The sequence below is a fragment of the Lycorma delicatula genome, chromosome 7 (assembly GCF_047948215.1).
Source record: "Lycorma delicatula isolate Av1 chromosome 7, ASM4794821v1, whole genome shotgun sequence".
Classification (NCBI taxonomy): domain Eukaryota; kingdom Metazoa; phylum Arthropoda; class Insecta; order Hemiptera; family Fulgoridae; genus Lycorma; species Lycorma delicatula.
Window position 1 is genome coordinate 35,179,501 of NC_134461.1, and position 15,173 is coordinate 35,194,673.

Here is a 15,173-nt window from a genome sequence, read left to right on the forward strand (position 1 = left end):
GGTAAACCTTTTTTTACACCATTAAATATTTACAGTTTTCTCTCTTGGAATATTGAGCAGATGTTTTAAATGCCTACAATTGACTTGAAAAAGAGATTGTCTATCAGTAGTTGACTTCTACATATTCCGTTTCATTCTAGCTGTCACTCTTAACAACTGTTGGTGGATGATAATGAAATGAATTATTTCTGAAGCGTGTGAAAAAAATTCCATGTCTAATCAGGACTCAAATTCAAAACCTCCGAATGAGCGAGTGGTATATTTGCTACCACTCTGCCATGGAGATGGGTGGTAAATTAATAAAAAAAAAAATGAATCAACTATTTAACGTTTATAAGATAGTGGAATAGATCGGTGGTCTTGTTAGTTACACTCGGTTGAGTTTCCTTTTAAATGATTGTATTATTGCAGAAAAGAGTTCCCTTTTGTTTATTTCTTTGTTTATTTTAAATGCATCTGGGGTAGTTGCTGGTCAAAATTATCGTAGTTGAGATCAATAATTTTCTATAGTATGAGAGAAAGTCCTTTGGTATTCTTACAAAGGAGTTATATGCAATATGTTTCCAATGCATTCCTTGCTTTGTCGACCTTATAGCCCGTAGGCCCGGTGAAAATCTTGATAAGCTAGACGTACAGGAAAAACTCAAGGGCAGCAGATCACACGGAAGACCACCGAAAATATATCTGTACCAAACTGAAGAGGCGAGGGGAGAAACGTTTGGCACATTGATTTGAATTGGAGAGGGATTGATTTGAATCGGCGGGAAATTATCAGCGGGATATGAATCGTGTCATCAGCAATCAGTCGTGAGAGGAAGGATCACTGATAAAAAGAATTATACGAAACAAAAAATATGAAAAAAATAGATGCAGAAACTAAAAGAAAAGCAAAGCAATGGTGTTGATTATCTGAAATTTTTTTTTTAGTGCATACGTTTATATTGAAAATATGATCAAAAGGCCCCTAAAATAGAATGAAGGGATTAGCCTAGAAGAAACAGGAATATAATGTAAGAGATAAAAACCGCGAAAGGTTCGTAGATGAAATAATATTTTTAATAAATGAAAAACAAGATATTCAATAAAAATTATTACAAAATTAGAATATATTATATATTCGATAGACCAATAAGAAAACAAGAATATTAAGGAAAGGAGCTAATGAATTTTTACACTAAAGAAGAGATGATTGAACAAGTAAAACGGGGTTCACGTTAACAGACGATTAATGAAGTAAAAATGAAGAAAAACCTATAGTAGCATCATCTAAGGAATTATTTAATTAAAAAACGCATATTACATAGAAAGATGATTTTAAACTTGAAGAAGTGTTACGTTCGGAATCTACTTCTGTATACATGTAGAACTCAGAAACTAAGAAAAAGAGAAAAAGAAAGGTTATGACGTTCAATATTTGGGTATGAAAAAAATTATGGATAAGTTAAAACAGAACTAATAAAGACAGTAAAACGGGGTGAAAAATTTTATCAAAATAATTCAGAATAAAATGTTAATTGAATGGGACTTATCAAGAAAGAGGAAGGATTCATTAAAAAAATGCTAGAAGGATTAATAGAAGATACCAAAAAGAAAGGTCTGAAAAGATTAGAAAAAAGAAATAAAATAAAAAGGAGCAATCCATATTGCAAGAAACCTTTCTCATAATAAATAAACTTTATAACGATGCTGAATTGATAACTAGTGATTTATTTCTCTACTGAAAAAATTTAAGGCTAAACAATTTAAAATACCATATTTTGGCAGCGTAAGATACGCTGCCAAAGAAATCTTTAAAATAAGATGATTCTGAATTTTGTTTCTCCCGCCATTTTATAATGGAACATTTTAGCGTTATTTCCTTTGCATCATTTTTTCCATCATAAAGAAAATCTTAAAATAATTAGTAACACAATTGGTGCCGTTGTTTGAAATTTTGTGAGTTACCCTCTTGAGGACTTACAAGGAAGGAATATAAACAAGGTTTATATTTTTTGTTATTTTTCTTACTTTTGGATTTTATTGTTATTGATTTTTTTTATTTCTATTTTTTTTTGTTGTCAATTCTGTCTATAAGAAATTCCTTTCGGCACGTCGGAAGGTGGAGGTAGATTTCACCGGTGCTAAGTACGGGATAAAAAATATTTCCACCTTAAAGTTGAGAAAAACTTCAAATTTATTCAATACGACAATGGTTGTATGTGAAAAAAGTTTCACATGTTTAGCATACGATAAGTCCCATCTTCTTGCAATCCCTTGTCTAAGAGTTGATCATATCAAAAATTGTTTCAGAAAAAGTTTTAGGTAATGTTTAGAGGATTAACGACCACTTTAAACCGATTCGATACTGTGTCTATTAAGGGAGATATGATTGTTTTTGTCTTCGAAACTCCATTTTTTTCACTTCCTGGGCCAATGGTTGATGATATAAAAAAATTTACTTAGATAAGCTTTAAGTCCTTATCGACAGAATAGTAAGAACTTTAAACGAATTCGATGTTTTACTTAATAACAAAGTTATAGCGATATTTTGTTTTTCGAAAAAGCCATGTTTTTCCACCCCCATGGTGTGATTTTTAACGAATTCGATCGAGATTTTGCGTCGTTATATTTTATGTATCAATTTGAAAGTGATTGGCGCAAAATTACGGCAGTTATCGTGTCTACAAGAAAACGAAATATATATATATATATATAAACTTTTGAACTGACGGTGGTTTTGGGGTCTGGGGGATGTGAAACGCGAAGATATGTCGAAATTTTCCTGAAATCGAATCGTACCTATTACAATAGGTAGCTTTCTTATGAAATCTACCTAAAAGGGTGACTGGTGGTAAGTTAATGATAATTGATCTGTAAAAACATCCTGCAATTTTATCTTTCTTTGTGAAGTAACTTCAATATTAAGAAGAAATTGCTATACTTTTCTTTACTCTCTATAAAAAAAAATAATAATAAGGTAATGGATGCAGTCATCCATCTTATCATTCATATTTCTTAAAAACTTCCATTTAAAACAGAAAATTCAAACGAATAATATTAAAATAATTTAAAAAGTAAATGATTTAAAAAACCAAATTTATGTATACTACACATCATTCTTCATAATTTCGACTTATTAGAAAATAACAATGAAATTGTGATATTAAGCGAGCGCGCGAGCGCGTGAGTGCGTGCGTGTGTATGTGTGTGTGTGTGTGTGTGTTGACGTACGCTTATTAGCTTATAATTCAACATATCATAATAGCCTGATACAAGAGACTGTTTTGTACAGATGGAATATGAAAAACGATACATTTTTTAAATAAAACTTAAAAAGAGAGTAAAGAAATTTTATGTATAAAAATGTTATAAATATAACAAATAAGTAAATAAAATAATAATATTTGCTAATATTAAAGAAAATATTTTTCATAAGCATTATACGAAAATTTATGTTATAATAACGAAAAACTTGGCAACGGATTTAGTAATTTATTACCACAAAGTAGTTTCCTAAAATAAGCAAAATAGACAGACTTTTCTACATACACCACGCTACTGCAAAGAAATGATAAAGTTATGGACAAAGAGCATCGAACTATCGAGTAATAAAAATTCTTCACAAATTATAGAACATCAGGATCTTCCAACTCGTACATCTACTTACACATATTCGCGCGCGCGCGCGCGCGCGCACACACACACACACACACAAACATAGAGAGAGAGAGATATCACATAAACGCAAATAAATAAATTTTCAAATGATTTTTTTTTTTAATTTCCCTACATAGTTGTAGGACTTTCCCAGAACGCGGCTACAACAGTGGGTTGTTTCTGATGCACGGCTTACATAAAAATACACAAACAATTTAATTAAAAATATTTATCATTTTATTTAAATACAATATTTTTTCGTTTATTTAAATCAATGATTCTAACTAAAGCGTACGCGAATACGGTATTTTAGCGCGGTTGTGGCGGTACTAGCGGCAACGATCGGCTCTAACTAAACTAATGTATTTCATAACTTACATAGAAGAAATTTCGCTTGTACTGTCAGCAGACTGGTGTAGCCGCGAGGCTTAACGCACTATGTACCGAGTGATCGAATTTTCGAGACCCAGCCAGACCGAGTTACTTTTTTACAAGTTTATTTATTTAATTCTACCACTCACCTGTGACGTCAAAACATAGAAGAAGACTACAACAGTATTTTTTGGAGTTGGGGTGTGATTTTGCAAAACATTTTTTTGCAGATATTGTTATCTTTTAATTGTTAACAAATGTCCTAAGAAAAATTTGACCTTAATTAGTCGAAATCTCAGATACTGAAGGTGACCTTGCCTCTTGACCTTTTAAGTTGAAAATTTAATGGCATCAATGCCTTATATATAGAAGTAATCTGATAACGTTTGGTCAAAATCGGTCCAGTAGTTTTGGAGATATAAGGTGATTTAAAGGCTAACACCGAACACACACTTGTACGTACGAATATTAACATCCGTAAAATTTCCATTCGGTTTATTGGTTTTTAGGGTTCCTTAGGTGTCAAAATATCAAGATCCGGTGAAAACCACATACGCACAAATTGGACCGATTACAATACTTTCCCTTCTAGAGTTGTAGCTCTATCAAGATGGGAAAGTAAAAAAAATGTGATTATACATCAATTAAAAAGGTAAATTATTTTTAGTCATCAGTTAGGTGATTGGTTTGATGTTGTTCTTCATTCTTTTTCTACTCTGTGCTAATATTTGATCCTAATAAACCTATATTTACCAAACAATATATAGATATATATTATATACTATAATAGGTATAAATATAATATACACCTATATTTATCATCGATTCCAAACAATTTTGTTTATATATTCCAAATTTTGTATTCCTTTAGAAACTTTTCCTTTTAAATGTATCTTTATCATCAAATAAATTCATCATTAAATTAAATAAATTTAATGTGTTAATAAATAATATGGCCCACAAACCTAGTTTGTCATTCTAAAAGATTCTGCCGTAAATTTCTCCCCTCTAAATATTTGTGTTAAGATCTCTACATTTCGAATTTTATCGATTAAATTAATCTTCAACATCTTTCTGTAACATCACATTTTATAGATATTTCCATTCTTTGATTTTTTTGTTTTTCTTAGCATATATTTCCCTATAATAAATCTCTAAAATCCACACAAATATTTTCTACAATTTAATATTATATAATAACGTCATTAGTTTGCGCCACCCAGAAATTATTCAAAATATTTATCCAATTCATATTTTACCATTTCCATATTAATATATATCACAAAAAAAAAAATTATTCGAATTGCTTTAGATTCACTTAAGGCCATTTAGAAGATCATTTTTCAAATCACTTCCAAGACACGTGTAAGAAAATAGGAAAAATTTCAATAAGATCCAATTTTCCTAATAGTATACAGATTTAAAATCAATTAAAATGATCTGAAGTATCAAAAATGAATTTTTAACATCTGTTAAAGAAAGTAGAAATTTTTTATCAATAATGTGTTAAGATATTTCCAAAACATGGAGCTTGTGAAGATAGATAGATTAGCTTCAGCGTGGTTTTAGTCTTCAAAATTATTTATTCATATCGAGAAATAGGATGTTAAGCAACACAGCTTAATGACATATGGTTTCTGTAAAAAAATAAAAAAATAAAATAATCATGCACGATCAAGGAGAATTGTTTCCAAGATAGAAATTTATTAGAAAAATTAAAAATGACCTATTCCAGTTTGTGTACGCACGCGTGGGCGTAATAAGCTCAATTATTTATTTTGGTTTCAAGTTTCATATGATGGATTACATTTTCCTTCAAAGATATTAATTTTTCTGGAAAAAAAAATATATATATATATATAAATGTTTAAATAATTTTTTTAAAAATTGGAGAAAGATTTATCACATAAAAGAGTCGTTTTTCAATTATTCGCATCTCAAAGCTTCATTCTGAACGATTCGGAAATCTCGTATCTCATACGTGTGAAATTATTGTCTTACTAGTGTTTTTACACGACTGCCCAAAAAGGAGTGTAATACATTTAGGGCAGGCATGACCAAAATAACCCACCGGGTTAGTCTAGTGGTGAACGCGTCTTCCCAAATCAGCTGATTTAGAAGTCGAGAGTTCCAGCGTTCAAGTCTTAGTAAATTTAGTTATTTTTACACGGACGAATACTAGATCGTGGTTCTTTGGTGGTTGGGTTTCAATTAACCACACATCTCAGGTATGGTCTAACTGAGACTGTACAAGACTAGACTTCATTTACATTCATACGTATATCATCCTCATTCATCCTCTGAAGTATTATCTGAACGGTAATTACCGGAGGCTAAACAGGAAAAAGAAAAGGCATGACCAATATATGGCCCGCGTTATGAATTTATGCGGCGCGCGAAAAAATTTCCAATGTCATCTATTTTTATAAGTAATTGAATAAAGGAAAATACGGAAATTTAAAAAAGCAAGAAATATTTAGTAATCTTCAACTCAACTTATATTTGTGAACAAACTTTCTGTTTAATAAATCTAAATAAAAGTACAACAAATTTCATAATAATATTTTGTTTACTTAAATAAATCGTTTTTGTGTTTAACATTTTTTAATTTTAATATTTCACGAAAAAAGTATTCATTCCAATTTGGTCCGGAGGCAAAAACTGTCGGTCACGCCTATTTTAGTGTGTGTATATATGTCGTTTATATAAGTATCATTGTTCCAACGTAGCAGATAAATGGCAGAACCGATTTAGATGTATGACCCCGCGTTAGAGTCCTTACGTTACCGGGAGTTTCATAGACTATATAAATATATATATGTGTGTGTGTGTGTGTGTGTGTGTGTGTGTGTGTGTGTGTGTATATATATTTATATTTAAATAAATTTAAAAATATTGTACTATATACAAATACTATACACAAAATTGTCACCCGCATGCTCTTTAATAATACTATATTAGTAATTATCGATTATTAAAGAGCAATGTTTGTCAGAGTTTTTTTTTTTTGGTAGCCGTGTTTTTTAATTTTTAATATTTATCTCTTGTTTGTATAAATTTTTGGTAAAAAATTTGAGGTTAATTTGATATTAAATCATTAACTTCCTATAGAATTTTCCTTCGTAGCAGTGGAATTAATATATATATATATTTTTTTTAATTTTATTTTTTATTCTGAATGTTAAAACGGTTTGGAATGTTTTTTTCTCTACAATTATAATGAGTGCGTTATATATTTCTACAGAATATGACCTTCAATAATAAAACTTGTAAATAAAATTTTAACTTGTTCCTATGAAATAAATCATAATTTAATTTCGGACAATCTATTTATCATTTTTAACTAAAATTTAACTAAATTATTTTAATTAAATATAGAAAGTAATTTAATAAAATGAAAAAAAACGTTCCGCCAGAACAATTTTTTTTCTAACAATTATAATCTACGTATTTTTTTAACAGATCTACTTATTATCCGTAACATGCAAACAGAATGAAAAATATTAAATTTTATGCAACAACATGTACAATAATTTAAATTTATAAATATGAACGAGATACATTCATATTTATCACAACAGATGCTCATAATGTCATTAAACATTCAGAATAATAATTTATAAGCCGCAATCAATTCAATACTGTTATACACTATAACCACCCGTTGGTGGTAAAACAAAGAAAAGCAAACAAAAATAAAATTAATGTTAATTTTTATGCAGTTTTAATTATTAGTTGTTATAACTTAATAATAAACAACTGAAAATTGTATTATTCATTTTTAAGTAGATTAATAAATATAATCAAAAATAAAAGCTAATATTATTTATGTAAATATAACTGTAAAAAAAATTTATTGTTAATAAATTTAAAAAAAAAATTTGAACAATTTTTTTTAATATTATTCATTCAACATAACATTTAACAAAATTATTTAAGGAAAAACTGGGCTTTCGTTAATAAATTAATTCCAGGCACGTCATATTTACAGACATTAACTAATTTCATAAAATAAAAATCTGATGTGGACATCACATGACTTCCTTGTACGCCAATTAAATTACATAATACTTTTTTTTTTTTAATGAAAAAAGCACATTAAATTTTATTTCACTAATAACTTCTGATTTTTTTTCATACTTTTTCTTTTGTTGTTATTGAATTATTATTTATTGTAATTTTTTTTTACAATCAGAGGTTAATAATTATTAATAAATCAATATATTTAAATTAAAAAACAGGCCTTCCCCTTGTAAGATCCAAATATTTCATTAATTAAAATTTAATTTAACTATAACTCTGGAACCAATGAAAAGGTACCGCTTATGACATATCGTTGAAAAGCTCTCAATGAGGGCTTATTCCTGCCGTTAAGAAAAAGTTCAAAATCCAATTTTGATTGGATTTTGGGCTTTTTTTTCGACAGTTTTGAACTACAATTAAAACGGTAGGTGCAAAACTAGATCTTACAATTGCTTTAAATCCAAAATTTCAACATCCTACGGCTATTCGATTTTTAGTTATGTGATTTACATACGTAAGTACGTACAGATGTTACGCCGAAACTATTCGAATGGATTCGGGGATGATCAAAATGGATATTTCCCTTGAAATCGGAAAACCAAAATTTTTTGCGATCACAATACTTCCTTTATTTCTTACAAGGAAGTAAAAAATATCCTTTCTATTCAAAATGGCAGCATATTTGTAAAATATGATGAACACTACATATTTAGAAAAATTCTTATTAAGAATTTTTTATCAGAGGTACGTACACTTAGTTAAGTGAAATCTGAACGCAAAATTATCGGAACTGCAGTATTATCAGTGAAACAGTTAGACCCAACCAAAATTATATTAATTTACTTTTCTTCTTTTTTTTTGTCTTTTATTTAAACTCACTAAATTACTTTGATTCAAAAACTGTTTATTACAACAGGTCAAAATAATATGTTATCACTATTCCGAAGATGTTAACTTACAGTACTACTTCAGAGTACAAGCTGAAGTCATTGGGTGCTGCAGTTAAAGTCTCTAGCCATAATATATCTGATCGCATTAGAAGAGTTTCACTCTGGAGGGAAGGAAAATACAATCTAGAAATGAACGTACTGTATTTAATTAAAAAGGAATGACCGTTAAAAAAATCGTTCCATAAATATGTTATTAAAAAAGATTTTAAAAAATTAAGTATTAAAAATAAATAAATGTGTAAAAAATTATTATTTTTTTAATAGCTGACCTCCATGGCTGAGTAGGTAGCGTCTAGGCAATTTTGTGCGGAGGTCCCTGGTTCGAATCCCGGTCGGGCAAGGAATCTTTTCATACGCAACCAATTTCCATCAGGCTATTGACCATAGCTGTTGATGCCCGCTCTTTGAAAAAAGAAGAAGAAAATTGTTTTATATCAGTATATTTTAGTTGTTTAATTTTAACTTTTACTTAAATCCGATAAAAAAATTAGAATAAAACTAAATATATTTTTGACTTTTATCTTTTTATTCTAGTAATAAATAACGATATTATTCCGTTGATTTTATGTAGAAAATACTGATATTAGTAAAAATATAGTAATATTCTTTGTAAAAATACTTTATTTAACTATGCAGTAGCAACAAACTCATTCGTCAATTTTTACAGCGCAACACTTAAATACGATATACATAAATACGAGATATGATAACGATAACTAATGAATGACATTAATGTGATATAATATGCACTTTGTACTTAAAGAAAGATTAAAATATCTGTATCTGTAAAACTGTTAATATATTTATAAATATATATATATATACTCGTACATAAAGAGTGTTTCAGGAAGAATATAATAAATTTTCAGAACATGTTCTACTGTTGAAAATAAAGAAGAACGTTATTATAAACTTAGGTTCGGAAACGCTTCGTTAGCGAGTGTCGGCTTGCGAAAGACATCGCCGTGATTTCAGTGCCTGCGGTAAAAATAAGCAAGACTGTGATTCTTGGGACCCAAATTATGGGATAAATTTACCAGCGGGCCGGTACAGTGGTTAACTCATTGTCGCAAATCAGTGACAAAATTAGTGGTTTTAAAAATATTTTATGGTTTAATATTTTCTGTGAACTTTATTCATATCATTTTACTGCAAGTTTTCTAAAAGTTTTATTTAAAACATTTATCACCCACTTAACAAAGTTATTTTACGCCTAACATAAAATAACATGTTTTTTGACCCTAGTCTTTTGCCTCGTTATTCCAGATTCCTCAAAATCTACTAAAAATACATTTCTGGGATTTTTGTTCAATTTTTCGGTTCAGATTTCTAACTTATAAAAGACAAAAGTCTTTTGTAGAAAATAAAAGATTGGGGTCAAAAAACACGCTGATGCTATGTTTGGTTTAAAATAACTTTGTTAAATGTGTAATAAATGTATAAAATGTTTAAAATCTTACAGAAAATTTGATTGTGAGTAAAATGGTATAAATAAAGTCCACAGAGAATTAATACAAACGTATGAATTTCGAAGTTTATTAAAAACAAAATATGTACTAAGTGTGTGAGAAAAGTAATGAGATTGGTCTGGCGAGCGATCTGGCAACGCTGTGTCTATCGGTCTGTGCTAGACCAGTTTATTCATCCCTTCCACATGCTCAGTACGATTTTCAACTCCGTTCAGCCAACACGTTATTTTAGACAGCGCCATCAGTGAAGTTGTGTTTTTGTTGTGTGTTACGAAAATGGGGCATCGGAATTTAGAGCAACGTTGTGCAATCAAGTTTTGTGTTAAACTTGGGGAATCCGCGAGTGTGGCCTTTGAAAAGTTGAAACAGGCCTATGGGGAACATTGCTTATCAAGAGCACAAGTTTTCCACTGACACAAATCATTTTTGGGAGGCCGAGAACACGTTGAAGATCAACCTCGCTCATGGAGACCTTCAACCTCAAAATCAAAACGTTCACCGTGTGAGGATTCTTGTGACATCAGACCGTCAAAATTTGTGACAATAAGGATGACGAGTGAACAGTTAAATTTAAACACTTTCACCGTACATTAAATTTTGACAGACGATTTAGACATGGGAAATCGGTGCCGACAAACCTCACAACGGACCAGGACAATCAAGAAACGTGTGCGTTGATCTTCTGAGAGGATTGACAATGACCAAGAATTCTTTAATCGTGTGATCACAGGTGATGAATCCTGGATATTTGAGTACGATCCTGAAACAAAGCGGCAAAGCGAATAGTGGCACACACCGTCATCTCCTCAACCGAAAAAATGTTGAATGAGCATATCAAAGATCAAAATCATGCTGACATGGTTTTTTGACAGTAGGGGTATCGTGCGTAAAGAATTTGTTCCTCCAGGACAACTGTCAACCAAGTGTTTTACAAAGGTGTCCTTGAAAGGCTCAGGAAAAGAGTGATTCGCGTGAGACCAGACAATGCAGACAAGTGGATGCTTCATCGTGATAATGCCGCCCCGTGTCACATGGCCATTTCCATCACACAATTTTTGACCTCAAAACGCATTCCTACAGTTCCTCAACCCCGCTAGCTATTCACCTGATTTGAGTCCTTGTGACTTTTTCCGAAATTGAAACATATCTTAAAAGGACGTCATTTTGGAACTCTGGAGAACATTCAAAAGACTGTGACCGACCACTTAAAAGCCCTACCAGTTGAAGCCTTCCAGCGCTGCTACCAGAAGCGAGAACAACGACCTCGCCGGTGTATAGCTGCCCAAGGGAACTACTTTGAAGGGATAATATTGTTGTTTGAAAAAAATAAAAACTTTGGTATGCAAAAAGTCAGTCTCATTATTTTTCTCACACATCTCGTATATAAGCATAGATAATAGGTTACTTGGGATGTAAACTAATCAATACCTATATTTTTTTTGTCTTCAATTAAAACCGAATGTTTTAGAGAACTATATTAACATCAAGGGTGGGAAAGGGGTTAAATAATTGAAAACAAAATTATATAATATATAAATATTTGGAAAAAAATATCTATAAGAATAATACTTTTTTATAGCTTATCGATTAAAAATCTCGGTCAAGAAAAATCAGCTAAAAAAAATAAAACCATAATTAATTAGTCATTTTTGTTTCTCGTTTTCAGTCGTCGACTGGTTTGATGACCCGATTAAGTGTCACATCCTGCATCCTCAGTTAGTTTAATGTATTCCAATCTCTTCTATCAATCGTTAATTGTTTTTATTTCTACATTTCATTGCAGAATCAATTTTATTAACCTTGAATACCTTAATATGTGGACCACCAGCTGTGTTCTTTTTACAGATTTAATAATAAAGTTCTTGCTTCTCTAACCAGTCTTTTAGCTCTTTCATTTTGTACTACAGTAAATTTATCAATCCAACGTTCAACATTTTTCCGTAAGACCGCATCACAAAAGCCTTTAAGGCTTTGTTTTTTTAATGTTGTTTACCTAAACGAAAAAGCTACACACAAAACAGATGTTATTTAAAAATTTGTTTTAAATCCGAAATCCGAAATTAAATATATTTGATATTAGCAGATTTATTTTCTATATTAAATTTCTAGGATTTGTGTATATCTGCTTTTAATATCTTTTTTTATTACGTTGGTCCTTTGTAATTCTACTACCTAAATGATTAAACTTAGCGACTTGTAGTATATTATTCTCTAAAATTTTACATTTAATTCCTTACTATTCTTTTTTCTAAATATTTTATTACTTTTTTTACATTCAAATTGAATTCTTCGTCTTCTGTTGAATTTATAAATTTATCTTTTAAATAAATAATAACTTTTTCCAAAATCAGCAAATTTTAACTTTTTATTTTTTGTTTCCTGCTTATTTTATTATTTTTATTATTATTAACTAAACTTCAAAAAGGCGCTTAAAGTGGTTCAAGCTTTTCGTCAAACGATCCAAATTGAAATCTTTATAAGCATTGTAATACGTTTACCGTTTCAGGTTACCATTATTTTTCACTTGTAAATTATTTTCCAAAATAACAAATACCTAGTAAATCGAAATTTACTCCTTTATTTGCAACATATGAGAATGTACATGGTGCCAAATTGTTTTAATCTATATGTTAAGATGCCTTTAAAAATCAAAATCCAAACATTTTTAATAAAGTATTTCACATATTTTAGAAATAGATAAAAAGAAAATATTTGAAAAAAGTTTCTAATTATTTATTAGCGGGAATTTCTTAATACTTATTTTTCCTTTTAGTATAAAATACTTTTTAAACAATGTATTAATTATGTATATGTAGTATATGTATTATGTATATACTATACGTAATATTTTTAATATTTATTTCAATATCATTTAATATTTCATTTTTAATATTTCTATACTACGTATTTTTTTCGTGTATATATATATATATATGTATGTATGTATGTATATATATACTTATTATAATCGTTATTTTTGTTTTTATTATATTATTTTGATCTACGTATTATTTAGTTTTCTATTTTGTATTATATGTAATCTGTAATATACAACAGTCCTAATTTAGATGTATACATGTAATAAAAGTTATCTTTACAAAACTTTTTTTATTAATTAATTTAAGCTTAAAATAATTATTTTTTTACTGAAATCCATTTAATATAATTTTAGAAATTAATCTCATATATAATTAATTTTTATTTGCTTTTGTATTACTTTCTGACGCCACTTTAAGTATCTGATAAAATGTTAACTGTTTACTAGAATATAAGTATATTTTTTATTGTTTTTTGTGTTGTACTGTGTAAATAACTTGTATTCAAATTATGTTAATATGAGAACCTATTGATAAGAGTTATGTCAGTACTTACATATTAACGCCATCGCAGCTACAGCTTTATTTAAAAACAAAGTAGTAATCGGATTTCGGTGGAAAATGGGCTGATACAGAGTTTAACATAGATTCAAAACAGTCTATTTGTTTTATGAATATAATTTAATCAAAATTAACCTTCGCTCGCTTCGCTCGCTAACCTTGACTAATTAACACTGTAATTGTTTGAGTATTTATTTAATAAATTCAATAATTATTGTTATTTAAATAATAAATAATTGAATAATTACTAAATTTATTAAATAAATACTCAAACAATTACGGTGTTAATTAGTCAAGGTTAGCGAGCGAAGCGAGCGTAGGTTAAGTTTGGTTAAATTATATTTATAAAATAAATAAATATAAATAACCTTTTCTTAAAATTAATAAAGAGACTCAATAAAATAAATACTCAATTTTAAATAAAGCTGTAGCTGCGGTGGCGTAAATACGTAAGTACCGTTATGTCTTAGCGAAACCCTATATTGTATAATTTTATGAAAATATTAAAATAAAATAAATAATAATTATTATTATAATACTCTTAAATGTTTATTTAGTTTATTTATTAAAAGTTTGATGTGGACACTACATGACTTCCTTACACGCCTATTAAATTATATATTTTCCCTTATTTTAAGCTTTAAAATCTGTTCCCAAATTATTTCCCTTTCCTCCTGTATGCAAGTTGAAATTCTTCCACACCCAAAATTATTTTTTAGTTTTTTTTTTAAATCGAAAACAATGATTTTTTTTTAATATATCTTAAGAGATTTATTGTGTATCTATTTTATTATATACAACTACGCTTTAATTTAATGCAAATTAAAGAAAAAAATATTATATTTTTGAACATTAAGTTTCATGTTATAATAACAGTAAAAAAAGATGCGATAAACACTTTTAAAAATAAAGGACTTTAATAAATAACAGTAACTGAACAGATTTATTGAAAAAGAAAAGTTAGTAGTATAATTTTTTTTTAGAACTAAATTTTATCTATTTCTGATTCCTTAACTGGTTGAAAAATATTAACTATTTTTCAGTTCAATAGAATAAATTTTGAAACGTTTACTAGTATATTCAATAAAAGAAATAAAGGAACCATAAATGAACAAAAAAAAAAAGACAAGACGTTGTAGAAAGGACAAAATTTGATTTGTAACGCCTTCCTTTAAAGAATTATTGTCGCTCGTCTTCACTAATGTGCAATACGTGACTGTCTTGTCCAGCTCACCTCTATAAATTGAAAACTGTTGATTCCCCTACCTGTAGACTATTTTCTAAACGAATCGTGACATTTTCAACACAGACCATCAGTAAAAATTTGTGAAGCTTTTTGAAAACGA

General features: G+C 28.9%; 1 long non-coding RNA gene across 1 annotated transcript in view; it reads right to left on the minus strand.

Annotated features, from left to right (window-relative positions):
- The window catches only part of LOC142328118 (uncharacterized), a 128,669-nt gene that overhangs the window by 12,309 nt on the left and 101,187 nt on the right, over positions 1 to 15,173 (minus strand). The window contains exon 2 of the long non-coding RNA XR_012757192.1: positions 9,251 to 9,383. This is a non-coding gene — a long non-coding RNA (uncharacterized LOC142328118). The remainder of the gene's footprint in view (positions 1 to 9,250; positions 9,384 to 15,173) is intronic.